At 46.8% G+C, this 20635-nt stretch overlaps 1 long non-coding RNA gene across 1 annotated transcript; it reads right to left on the bottom strand.

Moving 5' to 3' along the window:
• Positions 1 to 2695: 2695 nt before the first annotated feature.
• On the bottom strand, positions 2696 to 13460 carry LOC125944598 (uncharacterized). The gene is made up of 3 exons (XR_007466299.1): positions 13338 to 13460; positions 4690 to 4776; positions 2696 to 2900 (listed from the first exon to the last, which is right to left on the bottom strand). It is a non-coding gene; the product is annotated as an uncharacterized LOC125944598 (long non-coding RNA).
• Between the last annotated feature and the right edge of the window lie 7175 nt (positions 13461 to 20635).

The following is a 20635-nucleotide window of genomic DNA, read 5'->3' on the forward strand; positions in this document are numbered from 1 at the left end:
AGGTGGGCGACCGCCGCGGCGTGCAGGCATCAGTGCAGCTTCATGTGTCGCACGCGCGCGGCCGTAGCATGGAGACCGGAGAGCGAGGCGAGGAGGGACAAGCAGTCGGTATACAGGTACACCGGAGCCGTGCCACGCACAGACGCCGCGTATGCGAGCGCCTCCGACATGGCACACACCTCAGCGGCATACGCACTAGAGGCCTCTAGCAAGCAGAACTTCCGAACCGCAGCCACGCGACCGGTCGGTTCAAACGCAACAAAAGCGGCGCCGGCCGCACTGTTGCAGAAGGAGCCATCCGTAAAAATATGATACGCCCGCGCTCCAGCCAGCTGCGCCGCCTGAGGAGGTGTTAACCGCATGAATGGAAAGCGGTACCTCTCACGCGGGTGATCGGTCCATTGAGGACAGGGATATTCGACCTGGGCCGGGTAGATGGTTGTGGGGCCGTAATGAGTAACTTGCCGCAGAGTGAAAATGGAGAATTCCGCAGCGAGGCGGTCTAACTCCACGGCGAGAGGGGGACAGTTAGCCAGGATGTGAAGGGCCGACGTACGGGTGGTGTGATAGGCACCAGTGATCGCGATCAGTATCGATCGTTGCACGGAATTCACCCGAGCAACGAGGTGAACCAACGGAAAAGGGGGCCACCAGACGGGCTAAAATGTGGCAAGAAATGTGCTCGCGACTGCGCTTGAAAAAGTGGACAATCACCCCCTCTCAGAGGAAAAACATTTAGGACACTGGTCAAGACGGGCATCGGCACTCAAGGGCTTAAGGGCTCTGCTGAAGTTCTTAAGGGCTTGTGAATTGTGCAACCGGTTTTGAATGTTGTAGCGTGTAGGGCCGCGTTATTGCGCGAATTTTCTTACTTTACTTTTTTTATTTATTTGTTTCTTCTATCACCTTTTATTCCCTTTACCCCTTTCCCAAGTACAGGGTAGCCAGCCGGTATATACACTGGCTAACCTCCTTGTCTTTTTCCATTTCTTTCTCTCTCTCTTTGAGTGTTAATCATTTTTCGCTGAGTCATTATCATTTTGCTGCGACATGCTCATTACTATGACTTCTACCATCATCCTTTAGTGTTTCCAACACTTTGTGCCCACGTCCAACCCCATTCCAGTGGTTTTTGAGTGCAAATTTTTCACTGAGAGGCTACGCGGCTACCGCGAGGAGCAGGGCAAACGGCATTTAGTTTGAAATTTAACCTGTTTCCGCGGCGCACACCGGTGTAATACTTACATTAGCGCGTATTGTAGGCACTGCGCTTGTCAGCTCAAAATAGCCAGACCTGGTGAGGGGCCCTTTGAGGCATGTTTCAAGAATGTCGGTTTGCGTTCGAATTGAGGTTTGGCTAAAACTCCGCTTCAGTTACGATTTTTGGTTCGGAATAGGGTTTAGTTGCGTATTGTGATACCTACACCACATGACATCTAACGCTGTACATATTATTAAATTACAGTTTCTTCTATGACACAGATATGTAACAGGTAATCAGGAGGCTGGTGATGGAGCTCGTGGGGACAACCATCACTCGTGAACTGCAATTGTTTTTTACTAAAAGTGTAGTTTCAGCTTTAGCGCGGACTTATGTGCTCACAGAACGTAACTTATGGTGCTATTTACCCTCTATAAACTGTTATATTTTGCACTACTTGGACCTGAAACTCTTATGAAGGCCTACAAGTACCGCCGCAGCGGCAGCTGGAGACAGTCAGTAACAGGTTTCAATTAATACGATGCGCAAACCAGCATTCAACAATGGCTGGACTAAAACTGCACGATGTAACACTGGTGTTGCTGTGTATTCTCCAGAGGACATCTTGGTTTACCTTTCATTTTACACAGACGAGTGACATTGACATGAACCGACACTGCTATGATTATTTAAAGGCCCCTTAACTTTCAAGTGGATGCTGTTCTATTATCCTTACCAATCGAAACGTTACAAAGCCCTGAACTTCATGTTTTATTTGTTTACTACAACGTGGGCCGGCTTCCTAAACCGTTGCCACCCACTCAGTTTAATCAAGAATGTTAATTTCTCATTTGCCAGATGTACTAGGCTTCTTATCTCTAATAATTACAATACTGACTCTTCCAGCAAGATCACAATACATGCACATTTTCTTTCTTTGTTTTCTATTCTTCGGACCACCTTCTTCTAAGTCACTGCCGGGCAGGACACAGACGAGTACACACCAGCTGGGCATTTTCTGATGACAGGGTACTTACATCATGAAGTTTTCTCAGTCGCTAATGAATGCAAAAACTAACGTTTACTTAAAATTGCTGCTTATCGAGAAACAGGCATAATGATATTGCTTTTGCTTTCAAGGAAAAGGACCACTGCACTGTCGCACTTAATGTCAATAATTATGTATATCGACATTCCTGTCAGGTTTTTGATCTGCTATATAAAGTTATAAAGGAAAAAAAGGAGAATAGATGAAGTCAACCACAAATAACACTTTTTTAACAAGGATCAGTCACCGCCATGAGCGAGAACTGCGTGATAACAAAGAATTGTTACATTCGCAAAGGATTTTAATAAAATGCTCAGCAAAACTGGCTATGCTAGGAAAAGTTTAATCTGTTGTTTGATGTCTGATGTGCAAGTGTTTTGTAGTTTCAACACATTCCCGAGTGAAGTCGTTCAATGCACACTTTATTATCACGTAATCCGTCTTTACAATACTATGCATAATAGAATAAACTAGTGAGAACAGAGATCGAGGCAGGGGAACCAAATTCTAAACATGTTGCTTATGTAATCTCATCTGTAGACGCGCTTTTTAATGCTGTTGATGAAAAGCATCTGGCATGCATATAATTCTCCTCCTATGTTTTCCATTCTTGCAAGTACCTCTTACGTATGATCCTGGGGAACGAATGTGCTGAAAAGAAGCCGTGTAAGGAGGACATTACGAAAATGTAACAAAAATAAGATTATTTTCGGAAAACACTGTTAATTCGTAGCGGCGTTAATACGACTGCAACAACCTAACTTTCACGATTGAAAGCATCGTAACATAACAAGTGTTTTTTTTTCACAAATTCACTCGACAGCAGCTAACATTATAACACGACTGCAGTAATTACAGAATTCGACACAGTGGTGGCACAGAACCGTATATTAAATATCGTCAAGTCCGAAGACAGACGAGCGCCTAAAAGCAGCAAGCGCGGTGTCAAGTTCAGGCATCGTTAAAGGACTATGTTTGAAGTGAGCAATGTAGGTTTCCCTGTTTTAGCGATACTAGACACGGGTGCGGATGGTTCGGTGGCGCCTTCCCCCTTTCTCGTTGCGCCAACAAGGCAAGGGATGCATCAATCTCATCGACGACGACCGCTGGAAGCGCCTCAACCACGCGAAGGTGCTTGCGAGTCTGCGATGCAATTAACGAGAGCTTAAAGTGGGCCTCGACTTGAATATGCCCCAAGTCGTGGGGTTCCGTTCCCAGACGTCGGTAGGCCAACTACGTTAGAAGCAGCTATGGCTCTGAAAGCAGACGCAGTGGGATCCTTGTTCGTTATTTGCTGGTGTTCACTCTCGGTGTCAGGCATGGCTCCACCTTAGTCTTTGGCTGCGTGTAACTACTAGGCACAAGCCGGGGCTCGATGAAGACGCCCGCAGTGACTAGCTTTAAGGCGCATGTGAGATACATACGTGTCGAGACGTACGACAAGAACTACCTTCGTATCTCTGTCTAGCATGCACTCGACAAGGGGACCGTATGTTTGAAAAGGACAGAAATGCAACCGGCGTGATCTTATAACATTCTTGCAGACGTGGGTGGTACGTCGCTCAGATGAACCCGGGGTGTAGCTGCAAACAAATCCACAGGTTCTTGTACACGCACTTGTTTAGCGAAAGTCAGAGGGAAGCTAGGATATCCTGGATTCTTTTGTCAGGTCATCAAATCAACCACCTAGAGCATGCCGAAGATTACTTGCGACAGAAAGGTTGTTCTCTTGCTTAACCACTCACCTACCGCTTGCGTGACACGCTCGACGCGTAAAGTCCGAAAACAAAACTGTATTACGAAATGCCTGATACAAGTCTCCATTTGATATTTCTTTTTGGACACGTCAAATTTTGTATACAGTGTGATATTACGTTTTTTTGAATAACCTACATGTTTGTATGTTCTTGTGTTCGCACAAATATTCCAGGTGCCTTCGAAGAAAATGCTGGCACAGGCACCTAAACATGGCGTAATCAAGAACATGTGGGGGACAAGCACCACAGATGCTTTGTTAAGATAAGGGATGTAGTGTAGTATCCGCGCTTCCAGGAACCAAGTGATAGTGTCCACCCACGGCAGTCATATCTGCTCATGTGTGGGCTAATGCCTGCGTAGCTGTCGTCAAGGCCTTGGTTGTATTAATATGGCTGCTTTCTTTGGTTGGGGACAGCTGCGTGCACACTTCGCCGTACACATGCTGGACGCTCAAAAGCAACAATACAAACATTTGCAAAATATTCTTAGGTTTTGCTACGACGAAAATAAAATATATCCGGTTCGGGGTATAACTGGCTTACAGTATATGTTAGAGAGGTTTGTGCAGGAATATATGTAGTTCCACAGGCTGTGATAGCTTTAGGCTTAACTTTCCTGATCATATATTGATTGATATCGCAAGAAAATAGAAAGTTATACCTCTCAGAAGGTAAAAACTTACCAGGCATGGCCAACCAACAGGTAAGAAATTGAACTCTGTCCCTCTTTTGCACGTAAAAGCGCAGCCAACTTGGGTACCGTTGAAATGCTACATAGAAATACCCATAATGTAGAGTATTAACATATTCACGGAGTATTTTGGTTATCTCGGGGCTATGCCGTAATCTAAAAATCTAGAACAAACGCAACTGATGGGACTCGATATTCGAAGTCGATATATAGTTCCCAAAACAGTCGTATTTTAAATAGTATAGATTTGTACCACATGCCTACACTGCGAAATAATGCGTTTTCTAGGCATATTTTATTGTATTAGCACTTGTGAAATATTTTAGAGGGTCGCTTACCAATTTAATTTTGTGTATATAGCAAGCAATTCGCATTTTTCGCACGACACAATCATATCTGCGAAGTGTTTCTTCCAGGCGTGTCACGAAAACAGGTTGTAAGGAAGACTTTTGGAGTGTAATGAAGCACCCGTACCATTTCTATTCGTGAGATAGGTTAGTGCAGCTCAATAGATTTTTGATAAGCGATCATATGCTTTGCCTCCATGAATCCTCTTCAATAAACCATCCGTATAGTTTTGGGGGGATATGGGTAAGCCATTATCTCCAAAACATTTCAGTTGAACCTGTCTTTCTGGCTGAGTCTGGTGCCTGCCCACTGCGTGAAGTGGACCGCGCTATTTTCAGGTAAATTGAAGTCATTGAGTAATGGCTTGCCGTCTATGAAATTTCACTCCCAATAGCTGGAACTACACCATAAAGCTAAATATTATTTTAATTTTAGGGATGTTAATAGCTTATCGCTTTTGTACCACGTAGCCAGCCTTGCCACATGGGCAGCGCTTATGACTAGCTCTGCGTAGGTGTTATGGCACCTTGCATTCCGAACGCTAAGCGATGAGCAACGCTTGTGGTGGGATTCACCAGTTTTAGCACGTCCGGTATAGCGGTAAATGCAAACGTACTGGGCGCTTCACCAGGCTGGCGGAGGCGCAAGTGTGAACGCCTTGGATCTTGGAGCCACCGGGTGATGCAGATCTCAACTAGACAAACACAGCTAATATTCCAGTAAGCAATTGTATTTTACTTGGCTACTGGGGCACATTTTGGGCAGCCACAAGATTGCGCCTTTGCCGAAAATATACACAAGCAGCGAAGTAGAATGCACTTCGTTACGGCAATATCAGCGGTGTTTGTCTCGTTGAACTCTGCGCCACCAGGTGGCTGCACCGTTCAGGGCGTTCGCGTTTCGGATTTGCTCTTCTGGTAATAGGTGACCCGTAAAACAATGTCGCAGTTTCGCCTGAAAGGCGAAGCATCAATTGCGATACCAAATTAGTAGAGAGCTATGAGGAGTAGGGATAGTAGTTTTATCGGCTGCATAAGCTTAACGCATTCGCTTACTAACTAAATTAACAAGCGTGGTGTCAGCGCGCACAAGGAAACATGAATACATCACACTCGATGAACGCAGACAACCACTGTCAAAACGCGGGCTTAGAGAAGCGCGGCCGCCGCAGCGAGCCCAGGTTCGCGCGGCCGCCGCAGCGAGCCCAGGTTCGCGCGGTCTATCGCTTCAACGGAAACTGAGTTGCGTAAGCACTGCGCATACAAAGGTCAGAGCCGTGTGGAGATCGCTTTCAAGATTCGTTGAGCGCGACAACAGCGACAGTCGGCACAGGCGCAAAGTACAAGAACGCATTTGTTGGCAGAGTAGAAGCTGCTCCCCCCCCCTCTTCCTCCCACGCTGCCTTCCCGGTTTGCTCCTTTCGCGTGGGAGATTGCGTCGCCAGTTACACTCGCGCCCGTTTGCACGATACGCATTTGGTGCCGCAGCACAGCGTCGCCCAACCTCCCCCCCTCCCTCCCTCCCTCCCATACCCCCACGGCCTTTCGCGCGACGGAAGTCGCTTTTGCTCTCCCGCTGTGCGTTCGCTCTCTGTGAAGGCGCGCGTCCCCGGCGCGCTTTCACTCGCACATACGGCGTGCCGAGATTTTTATCGCCCTTGGACTTTATGCGTAACCTCACTGCGATGAAGACGGCGGAAATTCGCTTGAAGTGTCCGTATAATTGCTATCGCAATAAAAGCCAGGGATTCTGGGATGCACCATCTGCTCCCTGTTTCCGCTTCGAGAGGAAGCGCCGCCGCTGCCACCGCTTCGCGGTAGAAGCCTATTGATGCGCTTGCAGTCCGGCTTTGTCACACTTGAAGATTACCGGGTTGCCGGCGCCTAGCAAAACCATGGTCGACTGTTCAGCCGTTGGCTGTTCAAATTGAAGCGTTAAAGGTAAACTCATGTAACTACGGCCTTGCTGCATCCCTTGCTGAGTCAGCTGTGCACAAGCATCACAGGCATGGTTGCCACTTCCAAAAATTAACGTAGAGCGCCTTTTATCAGGTGGCGATGAGTTGTGTCAGGCCGACACGGAATGATTCCCTAAGATATTTCTTTCTCTAACATTGACTCAAGCAAGAATAACTATTTCACTACTCTCGTGATTAGAGGTATTATGAAACAAATTTTTTCAGCGAAAATTTAAAAGGGACACAGCGAGATACATACATAATACTCGCAACGAACTAGACCACCTTAGTACCTTGAACACAGATACAGGTAATTAGCAGCCGTGATATGTCATCGATACGGCCATTTCCCCACCTGGTTGACAAAAAAGCGAAAACATCTAACTACGTACCACTTCAAGTGAACCTCGAGTTTCGACCAAGAAATGCCGTTGACGGCGCGCAGTTTTCAGACATTTTCACCACTTCATTTTATAAGTACGCTAGCTGCGCCGTTCCGGACGATATCGGTTGCAGCGATGATCACCGGGCAGTATTTACCAGGCTGCTATAGCCATCGCCTCAGATTTTCCAAGTAATGCTTCTATACACTTGACAAATTATCTGATAAAGATAGCTTTTTCATCTGTCTGATTGACGCGCAGGCAGAGCAGTCAGTGACGGTGCATCCAAGCAGCGGCAAATGTCGTAGAGCTAAACCTAGCAGAAACAAAAAAGGCTGCTGAAACGAAAACAAAAGCGTATTCTTGCCTTTATTGGCTCGTCATCGTCACGCCCAGAGTGAACTGAAACCTAGAAATCAGCTGCATGAATGGTACGAGATTGCTGGTCGACAAAGCGGGCGGAAAGCTTCGCGCGACTGACCATTGAAACCGCGTAGAAAAACACGTGCGCCGGGCATGCCGCCGATGCCACCGGGTCGTCCGTCGAACCGGAAGCTGCTAGCAGACGGCGCGCCCCACAATTCCCTGCGATTGCTCGGTTTACGGGTCACACATGCTGGAGCACTGCACGGGCTGATTTTTTCCGCCCGGCCCGAGCCCGTTCTTGGGTTGAGCTGTCCGCCCAAGACCGACCAAATGTTTCATGGTGAGACCCGGCCCGGGCCAGGAAATAATCCACGTTACCCGCCCGGCCAGGCCCGCCACTCCTTATGCCCGAGCCCGACCCGAGCCTGGCTTGAAACTCGCCCGAACCCAACCTTAGACCGAAAAAGATCACCGAGCGGAATAAAAAAAATGAAAAAAAAAACAGGATGAAAGGAATTTATTCCTAAGGCAGAAATACATCTCATATGTAATTATGAACACCATTTGAGCAGTCAGAACGAAAATACCAGAGCGCGAAGTATTACGAATGACCCTGCCAAGCAGTATAGCCAGCAGTTTCCAACAAAGCATGCACCACCCCAACCGCTCATCCCACTTAACCGTCTTCTAGTACATTCTAGCTGATGCGCAGTCACGACCGGTTGTGAGCGCAGCGCATGAATGAAGTAAATGGAGAATGAAAGATTCTCGTTCCTCCATGGTGCAGCGTAATGCGCTGCTGCTATACCGCCGGTTGAGAACATGCGTTCAATCATGGATGGATTTATGCCATATTTCAGCCGCTTGACGAATTATCTTATCCTACCAGTCATCATTTTACCAATTCCCCTTTTAAGACTCAGCAAGTCGCGAAAGCGCTTACACCGCGCTGAAAGCAGAAATTACAATAATTTAGGTAAGGAATACAATGGCATCCTTTTGGTTTGAGGTGACTTCGGTGTTTCTGGACTTTTACATTCTGTTCAAACAACACAAAATACGACGGAAGAAGAAAAGGGAAGTACACAGGAGTAGCACTGCTAGATTCCAGCTGCGCCAGAGCAACAGGTATTTCAGAGTCGAGACGCGCGAGGAGAACTCGCTGCACGTACGTGCACACCACCAGAAAGTCCGAGCCCGGCCCGGCCCGGGTCAAATAGCACATGCCGTGCCCGAGCCCGGCCCGAGCCCGTAAGAAAACTGCCCTACCCGGCGTGGCCCGACCCGGCCCATGGGCCGGGCCCAGGCTTTCGGGTAAGCCCTAGCCCGTGCAGCGCTCTGACCTATACACCCAGTGCGCTTGCGTTTACCGGAATACCAGACGCCCTAAGACTCTCTGTTGTAGCCTTCTAACAGGATTACTCTATGCGGCTGACGTCAATCCCACGAGAAATGAAAATTCCTAGTCGTATGATTAACAAATGTTGACCAATTCACCTTTCAAAAAATGTGGTTGATCCCTCTTATATAGGAATCGGTATAGAACACGAAAGTGAAACGTGTCTTCACAGAAGTAGTGTAATGTTTATTGCACATTGATATATAATGTCTATTGGTGTTTTGTGGCTAAAGCGCCCTTAGGCGTTGATGCACCCACGCTGACGCCTGGTGGCACGTCTCCTCCATCACGACTACCAACGTCGATGACCATGAGCAACCGTCGTGCATATGGAAGCTGCACTACGCTGCACACGCTAGCACAACGCGAAAGACGAAGCACGTAACTGACACACTAATACAACGCGCAAGACAAAGCACGTAACTGAATCGTCACCGAGTCAAATCAGCGCGTACAGCGCGTCGTAATTGCAGCCTCCGCGATCAACTTCTGAAACATTTTCAGAGCTAATTGCGGAGGCCACGCTCTGCTGTGCTGAGTACGGTGAACGCCACATAAGTGGCGTTGGTAGTGCTTCTTGATGCCAGCGTCCCTTCGAATGCTGGCATCGAGGCGCCGTAGTGCTGAGACCACCGAAGCGTTCACTGTCGGTGCGCGTTAGTGTCATAATGCAGTACTTCTCTTTTCTGCTCGTAGGCGGCGGCACCGCCCCGAGCAAGAGCGCGGGTACACGGAGGAGTGTTAGACATATAAGGCGCGTCTGTGTAGCTCTCTGCAAATGCGTTTGTGGCGCAATGGGTTAAACGCTCGGCGATCTATCGTCGCGGACCGAGAGGTCGTGGGTTCGATTTCCAAATTTTGCATGTTTGTGGAACTTTTTCTTCTGGTTTCTTTCTTTGTATTATGTTCTATGACGTATTTCCGTGACAGAAATACGTCAGTGAAGTCTTGGTGGACCCCGGCATAAAACACTTTCGTGTTAAAATTACAGCACGAATTCCAATTTACAAATTGTCGTTCGTTAGTTGGCAAGGCATATTCGCTTCGAACTAGTTCTAGAGATCACAAGGCTTACGAGATATCCACAGTGAAACTTGCGATAAAAATGCACTGTTGTTCGTACTATTTTATCACGCGCCCGTTTTATGTATTGTAGCACAAAAGTGGTACGCTTGTGTATTTCATCTCAAACTACGAGAATGAATATCTCGAAACTGATGTTACCCTGATAATTATTTCTATATGAATATGCCGTGCCAATTTAACAGCGGCAATTAGTAAATTGCAATATATGTGTGAAACAAAACAATTTCAAAGTTCAATACAGATTTCCCTGGTGAACATGATTTTACAAAGGCTACTTTTCAATCAGTAGGAAATTATAATTTGCTTTCGCTGCCGTACTTTTGTTATTCATTACGGTAGTTTTTTGTTTACTTTCGAAGCCTACCCTAGGTAACAAAGGGTACATTGTTAGAAATGCACAAACATATTTGTTACGAGCAGGCAGTATAAGCTTATAGTCGTATGTTTCATTTTGTGGGCGAACATGCTCCATGTTTTCAAAACCTTCGACGCCATTTTCTTTTTGAAGATCTTGAGGCCACGCATCGTGAATAACAAAGCTAGGAAACACAAGGTTAGTGGATAAGAGGCGGCTCCCAAATGTTTATTTTCTATGCGCGTCTTGCGCTGGAGCTTGAGGTATAGTAGCGGCACCTGGCAAGAAAAGTTATCTGGGTAGTACGAGCTTGGGTAGTACTGAGCCCTGGCTGTGGCGAAGCACGTTTCTAGTCCGAGTTTTGCGTTGATTTGCACTTTTTCCGCCCTGTTGCTAGTGCGAAAAGGCTCGTCTCTTCTCACAGACCACGCCGACCAGGCTGTCAGCTGGCCGCAGCCTAGTTTTACGAAAACGGACTCTCCGTGTGCCGTGCCACGTAATGCTGGAAGCAGGAGGAATCGGCGACGCCGATCCGGAGAGACCTAGCTCAGCCTCGAAAAAGCGTCACTGTCGTTACTGCTGTGTCGTGGGCTGCCAAGAGCAAGAAGGCCTCAATCCCAAGATCCGATTTCCTTCAAGGCCTGTTGCGCTGCTGAGCACGAGATCGCGGGATCGAATTCCGGCCGCGGCGGCCGCATTTCGATGGAGGCGAAATTCAAAAACGCCCGTGTGTTTGCGTTGTAGTGCACGGTAAAGAACCCCAGGTGATCAAAATTAATCCGGAGACCTCCACTACGGCGTGCCTCTTAATCAAAAACTGGTTTTGGCACGTAAAAACCCAGAATCAATCAATCAATCCTTCACGGCCTCACGCCGCGGAGCATCGGGCGCGCTGGATAGCTTCACTACCCCACTACGAGCAGCACCGGTTCGAGAGTTAAATGTGCTCATCCTTGACCTCAAGCCAATACGTTAAAGCAGCGAGCAGCGCACGAGCTCGCGTTGCGGCGCGCGAATCGCACGTACGTTACCGCGAGCTCATATGCATTGCATCAGTTATTTATAGCTGCGAAGAGGACAGATGGTCGCCTCTACAGCGCAGGAATAGCTACTTGTCTAGCAGCATGCAGTCAACAAAGATGGCAGGAGGCCCGCCCTTTCGCGGCATGCTGAAAGACTACTGCCATCGCGGCGCGTACCGTCATGCGCTCGAGCAACTCCGTACACATGATGTCTGCTAATCGCTGCTGTGAATTCATTTATTGCAAGCATTTCTACGCGTTTGTGCGTCTGAATATAGCAGCAAGCAAATCTTATCTGAAGTTCAACTTAGTACGCGCCTCACTTCACCTGCGATTGGCACCGAGCTAAAACTTCGCCGCTTATTTTTTGAACGGCGTACACGTATTTGGCGTTGCATAATTTCTTGCCTTTACGCAGTGTGCCACCGCTGAAACAATATTCGGTGCCTGATATTCGCTGCAGGCCGCGGTACAACACAACCGAAAGTGGCGGGTTCATATTGTAAACGTGCTTTCCTAAGCAGAGGACCGAGCTTGGTACTACCCAGTTGAGGACAACCGGTGCTCTTTAGCACCATTATCGCAGCGTCCCCTGGGCAAAGCAGGAGCCCCATACGTACTCATATTTATGCATCTATAAAACAAAGTGTGCAAGTAAATTGATAAGCACAGTCCTCTTCTTTAAAGCGGCATTGCTTTCCGCCCCAGCAATGAAATAATTTTATGAGTATGACCAACTGAAGAATGACGCACCTAAAAGCAATTTTCAGCCATCAGTGAAACCACGACAACCGCTTCAAAATAAGACTGTCTTTGTCATCTTTCATTCATTTGGTAATGTTTGTTTTGCCGAAATTCCGGCACTCATGCAAATTTACTTGTTCATTCGGTCTCTTTTATCAGTGCTGTACTTTGGGAGTTCACATGCACCCAAATATAACATAACACAAGTATTGTCAGAAATGTATTGCATTTTTTCGGTAAACTTACATTTGCTTATTTCCCCTTTCCCCAGATATATTCCCGGACATAAAGTCTTTCGGCATCATCAGCCTATATTTATGTCTACTGCTGGACGAAGGCCTCTCCCTGCGATCTCCCGTTACCCCTGTCTTGCGCTAGCTGATTCCAACTTGCGCCCACAAATTCCTTAACTTCATCACCTCACCTAGTTTTCTGCCATCCTAGTCTACCCTTCCTTTCTCTTGGTATCCATTCTGTAACTCTAATGGTCCACCGGTTATCCATCCTAGGCATCACATGGCCTGCCTAGCTCCATTTTTTCCTCTTAATGTCAACTAGATTAGTGACTATCCCCGTTTTCTCTCTGATCGACACCGCTGTCTTCCGGTCTCTTAACGTTAGGCGGGAAGAGAGCGGTGTGGATCAGAGAGCAAAGAGAAGTCTTTCATATCGACTGCTGAAAAACTGCGCGATGCAAATGCTTCCATAAAAAAATAGTGACAAGAAAAAAAGGTAGATGGCAACTTCAAATGAAGCGAGCTATGACGTTCAGAGATAAGTGCGCGATAGGATTCGGTGTTTATACATTACAGTGATATTACTGTGGTAAGAACTAACGAATAATTTAAAGCTTCTAAAATAACTATAGCAAGAAAAGTAGCTGAATTTTTAAGCAAAGCAACGGCTATACACTTGCCCACAAGGTCGTGTATTTCAGTGCCATCCCGTAAAAAATGATCAAAAGAAACCATGAAGGCTACCTCTCTAGTGGACTTTACCTTGATGTATACAGGTTCACATCCTCTTGGAATTCTTTTGTAGGCACATCTTCCTAATAGGCATACACCGCCTTTGTAATCACGTTCTCCGTTATATCCTCCATGTTTCACCTGGGACAAATATGAATGGGCGGTTTTATGTAATTGTGGACAGAGCAGCTAGATTTTGTCACGTAAATATTCTTTTATAATAATAAAATCTTGAATAAAGTCCCTCCACCGCATATCTTTCATTTCGGTGTATCCTTTCGGCGCAAGTTTATTACCTTAGGTATTATTACCTTAGTCGCATCCATCCCGCGACAATAGAACACATACTTGGCGTGTGCCCTCAATATGCAGCCGAGCGAAGGACACTAAAGCGTAGGGTTGACTGTTTGGACTCCCGCCCTTTTCGGAAGCAAAGATTTAAGGCGCGTGGAGAAGCATTGATCACGCCCAGCGCACCAGGCGCGTAACCAGGGAGGGGGGGGGGTCTGATGGGGCTCCAGCCCCCCCCCCCCCCCCGAAATTTTTTCGTGCTGTCGTGCACCGCCGACCACAACAACCACCGGCGCCAGGAATCATTCTGGATTTTGTCTACAATGTCTTTTTGACGCTCGAAAACACATTTTGGCGCGAAAATTGCGAACTCGGGCTGGATTTCGTGGCAACACCCATGCACCTGGTGTCACATAACGTAAGGAGCCCAAGCCGAGCACAAAATTTCAAGGGCTTTTCGATAGCGAGCGGGCGCATCGCGGCATCTCGCAGCGGCACCGAAAACTACGGAGCGCATGGATTTCAATTCCGAAGCTTGATTCTCATAGACTTTTGACGCGAAAGGTGCACTGACATTTCCAAAGGCGTGCTTCTGATTTTTAATTCTGGAACTTTCTGGGTTTAATGTTTTTATAAACTTGGGCCAACATGCACGCACTCGAACGCGCGTGTCCAAGCCGTTCCAGAAATGGAAGCACGCGCTCGCAATCTTCCACACACACGAAAATATTAAATATCACCGTGACTGTCAGCTGGCGTCTGATAATTTTCTCCACACATTTCAGGAAGCGCGCCAAATATGATCGATCAGCTGGACCAGGGCAGGCTAAGTAAAGTAAGAGAAAACAGAAGATAGTGAACGGTCTATTATTGAGGCAGTTCTGTTTTGCGGGCGACAAGATCTGGCTCTCCGTGGCCAAATAGGGACAGTGGTCCTATTGATTGAAGCAAAGCCCCCGCTTAAAATATGGGTATTTTCAGAGCGATTCTTCGCATGCGAGCTGATTGTAGACATACATATCTGAAGAACCATTTGGAAAGTTGCCCCAATAATGTCTCATATTTAAACCAGACGTACAAAACCAAATTATAGAAATTTGTGGTGAAATTATCAAAGAAAGCCTAGATGCAAAAGTGAATGCTGCAAGCTGCTTCTCCGTACTTGCTGACGAAACGACGGCTATTGCTGGAATCGAACAGCTTACCGTTTGTGCAAGGTACGTAAAAAAGGATGTCAACGATATCGAAGGAAGGAAGGAAGGAAAATAAGAGGTGAAAGGCAGAGAGGTTAACCAGTTTAAGTGTCCGGTTGGCTACTGTGCACAGGGGGATGGGGTAAGGGCAGAAAAGATTAGAAAACAAGAGAAGATTAAAAAAAAAGAAACGTATCAGTCCGCACATTCTATAGTTTTTCACTAAGTCCTGGTTCTTTTGAAAAGCGTACTATAGCGCTTTTAAAGCAGTTCGTTCCGACGTCGGCTGGGACCAGGGACCAAGAATTTAGGCTTCCGTAAGAGGACGGCTGCCTACCTTGTCGAGCGTGGTGCTGAGAAAACTATATCGAAGTGTTTTTACGTTTTAGCACAGGAATAGATGCCCTCTCTCATGGAGACTGCAGGTTATATGTACATGTGTACAAACTGCTGCAGATTCTAATCACCCTTCCAGCGCCACTGCCAGGGCAGAAAGATTTGCAAACATGAGATTACTAAAAAAACCACTTGCGCTTTACAATGTCTGAGGAACGCATGGTGATGCTGGCGCTTCTATACACCCACAGAGACGTCGCCATCAACGTGTCCGAAGTTATTGAACGCTTCGCTAAACCTCCCCGATGAGTGAAGTTTATCGTTTAGATGGCGAAGCAGCAGAACTCAATGCCTGTAAAAATATCTGTTCCTTCACGATGCTATATAAGCTCGTAATTATGAAAACGTATGACTGTTCATTAGCTTTTAAAACCACAGAAGTTATCACCGTTTATTGTAACAGTTAACATGATGATCAAAATTATCCTGGGAATACAAAAATTACGGGGACATCAATAACCAATTTTGACAAACCTTGCTCATTGAAAGCACGGCACACGTGGCGTTTCCCAAAAACGCATTCGGATGTTGGGTAAATCAACTTGCTGCATCATCTGTGGCTTTCGTTTATCCTTTTCTTTCCTTTTTAGCTACATTTTCTTACTTCTTTTTTGAAACGAAGCAATACCCTTCTTTAATTTGGTGTACATAATAATTGCTGCCGCTGTGCAGGCAGTTAAAATACACATTTTCTTATTGGTTTCTGCATTCTTTCTGCATTTCTGCATTTCGATTTCTGCATTACGACAGCCACATGGTGCTGTCGCGATCGCAGCATGGCCCAAATGCATATCACGATTTCCGAGATCATATTTGTGTTCTTGCCTGGATCGTCTGTCTTTATACTTGTATGCGTGAAGTTTACTATCTGTGACTGCGAAACAAGTTTATTTGTCTTGTTTGACGCATTATATACAGTGACGTTTCGTTAGATACGTAGATTTATTGCAGACTTATACGTATATTTAAATATCTTGTTGCGAGGTTTTGTGTACACAAGCAGTGAACTTGATTTCACGCGACAATTTCTTGCCGTTTAGCTTGGCATTTGTATATTCCATTCTATCTTCACATTTCTATTGTAAATTTTGCGGAACTTCTGCTTTTTATATGTACTCACTGTTGCGACTATAATTTCGGTGCAATTACAATATACGACCGGTAACATCTGCTTCTGCGCAGTCCATTGCAACGAAGGACAGCGTCATTGAGGTTTTTCCCTGGTCGTTGGATATGTACAAAAATGTAAACAAGGTTATTGAATGACAAAGATTCATCAAAATATTTGTCGTCAACTTGTTCATTTGATGGCCTTTACATTTTTCATATCAGCTGCATGCACTGCTTTGCTAGTTTCGAACTGATATAGTTCTAAAGTTCGCGTGATATTTTCTTTACTTATTAGATAGACAAAAAAACGCGGAAGCATTGATATCAGCTATTTCTGCCCCAATTTTTGGGACATGCGACGCTATTCTTTTATAAAACAAACACATAATTTACTTGTCTTGACAGTGCATAGCGTTAAATAATTCGTTTTCGGCATCTAATATACAATGGCATTGGCAATGGCAATGCAGTTATTATTCATGTAATTGCTGCCTCGACAACTTTTACAAGGAGGAAGCCGTGTTGCAACTTGAGCCCCCGCCCCCCGATCAAAATTTCTGGCTACGCCACTGCAGCGCACCATAAGATCACTTTTGAACTTTATGTGTGAGACAGGCTTAAACGGTCGTCTCTAGGACCTGCGCAGTGTGCAGTGTGAGAAATGTGTTTGTGCGATGGCGTTTTGTGTGGACAACACTACTCCTGCGTGTATTATTGTGTGTATTGTGTGAAAATACACGCACATATTGTGCGTGTATCATGATACTCGACAGTTTTTACTTTGGGACCTCCGATTGTACTTACCATGTATAATTGTACTTTGTAAATTATGGAAATAAACCTCTTCTTCTCTCTCTAAAAGTGCACAACCGCGTATTGGACAACGTGTGCAAATATTAGCTCATTGTGCGATATCATAATCACCTGCCGCCTACCTCTCCCTATGTCTCCCACTTCCCCTTACACCAGTGAGGAGTAGCAGGCTAGAGACACGCTCTTCAGGCTGACCTCTCCTCCCTTCTCCTCATTAAAATCTACTCTCTCTGTAGATTTTAATGAGGAGAAGGGAGGAGAGGTCAGCCTGAAATCTACTCTCTCTGTGGGGAGACGACGACGAAGTGTCTGCTTGGCAGAACGTTTTTTGAGTATCTCTTGCCATTTTGTGGAATTATACGTGTACCTCTGAGAAGTCGATTCTTTGTTCGTGGGCGATGGACGCGGACCAACCCGGACGTCTGCCAGATTCGGCGACGTCAGCGGTGGCCGCGTCAAGAAAGCGGACTGGCCCTCACAGCAACTCTGACAGCGAGGACACCCATATCTACTCACTGAGCAGCGAGGAGGCCTCCGACGATGACGACTTCGAACTTGTTATGAGCCGTAAGGCGAAGAGACGCAACACCAGGACCTCTTCGTCCTCGAGCACATTGAATGAAAAACCACAACAGAGGCCTGCGACCAACACCATCCTCTTCGTTCCTGCTGTACCCAACGGGAACATGAAACGCCTCAACAGGCAAACCGTTTCGGTGCTGCTAGAGGCACTGGTGCCGAATGAACTTGTCGACATCAGAGTAAACACGCGCAAGAACGTCCTGGCGATCGACGTTACTCATGCAGCCGCACTGAATACCCTGCGCAACGTCACCGACCTGGATGGAATGAAGGTCCGTTCCCACATCCCGCTGGGCTCTGACATCGTCACCGGTGTCATCTACGATGTAGATTCGGCGATTCCCAGCTCCGACTTGGAAGTTCTTGTGAAACCAGCCAGTGAAGCTGATGTCATCGCGAGTGTTACCCGCCTGGGCAGCTCACGCTGTTTGAAGATAGTGTTCAAGGGAGACTGTCTACCTTCATATGTAAAGGTACGCCACTTTCGACATCCTGTGCGACCTTTCGTACCGAAGCCACTACAATGCCTCAAATGCATGAGGCTGGGCCACGTGAGAAGCGTTTGCGAGAATGCAGCAGTGTGTTCTCGCTGCGCTGAAACGCACTCCGCGGATGATTGCAGGGCCACTGTTCTTAAATGCTCGAATTGTCATGGGCCCCATGAAGCTTCGTCAAAGGATTGCCCAAACATGAAAAGGGAGCTGGCTGTATTAAAACAAATGGCGAGAGACCATTCGTCTCACCGAGAGGCTGCCAAAACCATCAGAAAGCGGCGATATCGTCGCCGACGTTCGTTGAAGAAAATCAGCGTCTCTACCGCGTCTGTCGCATATCGACCGGCTCCACCACCCTGGCCGCCCAGACCGGTCACGGCTGATAGGAACCAGAATGCTGGAAAAAGTGAGACTGCGGTTGATGCAGCTTGGCCTAGGTTGCCGAGACCACAGCCACCCGCAAAGCCACAGCGCACATCGGCAACCACGAATGCTGAACCTCCCGCCGATAAACTGCCTGAAGAGGACAAACAAGTGATCGCGATGCTTCGATCAATGATGAACGCCATTCGCGTGCTCCTAGGCAAGCTAAAAACGCCGTCAGCTCAAAGTGCACTACAGGTACTGGATGCTCTAAATCCGGTACTTGCAAGCATTGAGTAGACACCATGGCTCGTCCAATACTGTCATTTCGCACTGAGGTCAGACAAGCTTCGATTTTACAGTGGAACGCCAGAGGCTTGAGGTCCCGCATCTCATCCTTCCGTCAATATGTTTTCACAAATCGGATTCCCATAATCGTTATTTGTGAACCCAACGTACTTACTCCCATCAAACTGTCAGGGTACGAACCATTTTTGTCGTCGACGTGCGAGGAGCGCAGCAAAATTGTCGTTTACATCCGCACGGATTTTACGTATGCCCACCATGCAGTACAACCACATGATGACAATCAGTATGTATGCCTACGTGTAAAAAAGAAACACGTGTCATTCACACTCATTGGTGTCTACTTATCGCCGTCAGGACGATTTGAATGCGATAGACTGCGAGACATATTGTTACATGCCAGTGGTCCTTGGATTATAACGGGCGATTTCAACGCACATCACTTACTCTGGGGCACGGTGTAAGATATATACTCTTTAGGTGGGGACACTTCTCGGCTTGCTTGCGAGGCGAGATCGACCAGATAAAGTAGCAAAGGCGCGCGCCGATCGGTCAGGTGCCGGCAGCGGATACCTATCGGCGGTACGATGCAACTTCAAGACAGAAAAGGTTTTATCTAATGTTGCTATAGCAACCGGCGCTTCGCGGGAAATCTGGATTCAATGACGGATGCTCTTACTGCTACGGATTACTCGTCTCTATGTGGCATGCATGGCTCTGAGGCATGCGGCAGGCGCGGTCTCTCTGCTTCTTTATGGGAAACATGCTGGCATTAAAAGCTGGATCTCGCGCTTCCTGTCAACCACGGTGTAAGATATATACTATATATCTTACACCGTGCTGTCAAATTACTATTTGTTCGCGTGTAACAAACACGTGCTTGATCCGAAGCTTTTTCAAAATTTCGTGTATTGCGGCTCTATTTTTTAAAGAGTTTGGTTTACGCGCACTCGGTGACGGTACTCGGGGCTTTCGCATCGGCGATCTCGCTGCGGGGTCTCCGAGCGCACTAAGAGGGAGGGGGACACGCGTGCTTTTGATTGGCAGCAAAGCAGAACTTTGAACGAGAGCGCGTGACTGTTCGTAAACGAGAAGCATTGTTCCTCTGTTGCGAAGCAACCACTTGAGCTACCGGGACCAATTGCTTGCTGTGCGTACGTCAATTAGGTACCGTTTCGTGTTGTCCCGAATTACATTTTTGTGGTTCAAATGGTTAATACATGGCGGAAAGTTCAGCACCGTGGGGAGAACAGTGGGGCGAATGTGCATGTTATCTCACTGCTGCGAAAGCTTCACTTGCCAACACTTCCCAATCTGCGTGGGATGCGCCCAATCGTTTTTGTTTCAAACTGAAAAAAGGGCGTGGGCTTTTAATTAAGATCGCCACTGGAGGCATGCTTACAAAAACGGTGAGTGCACAACATAACAAAATAAAAGAAATAGTCATTACGCCTATACCAGAATAACTGTTATTTATTGGAAGCTGCTGTTGCGTTACATAACAAGAAAAAGAAAAGAAAAAGAAATGTTCTTGTAGCAAAATTCATTCGCATACACGGCATAGAAAGAAAATATAAATCGAATATCACAAAACTGACACCACCGCGAAGGCGAGGCATGGCCGAACTGTGCAAGACGACGAGTCTAAACACTGCAAAGCCTTGCTTCTTTCTTTTTGTTGGAGCTTTCTTTAGGTGCATTTCGGCCTCGCGTCTTGCAGTGTTGCCGCATTCTCATGCTAATGTAGTATCGCAGGATCCTA

This window comes from Dermacentor silvarum, chromosome 4 (genome assembly GCF_013339745.2).
Source record: "Dermacentor silvarum isolate Dsil-2018 chromosome 4, BIME_Dsil_1.4, whole genome shotgun sequence".
NCBI lineage: Eukaryota > Metazoa > Arthropoda > Arachnida > Ixodida > Ixodidae > Dermacentor > Dermacentor silvarum.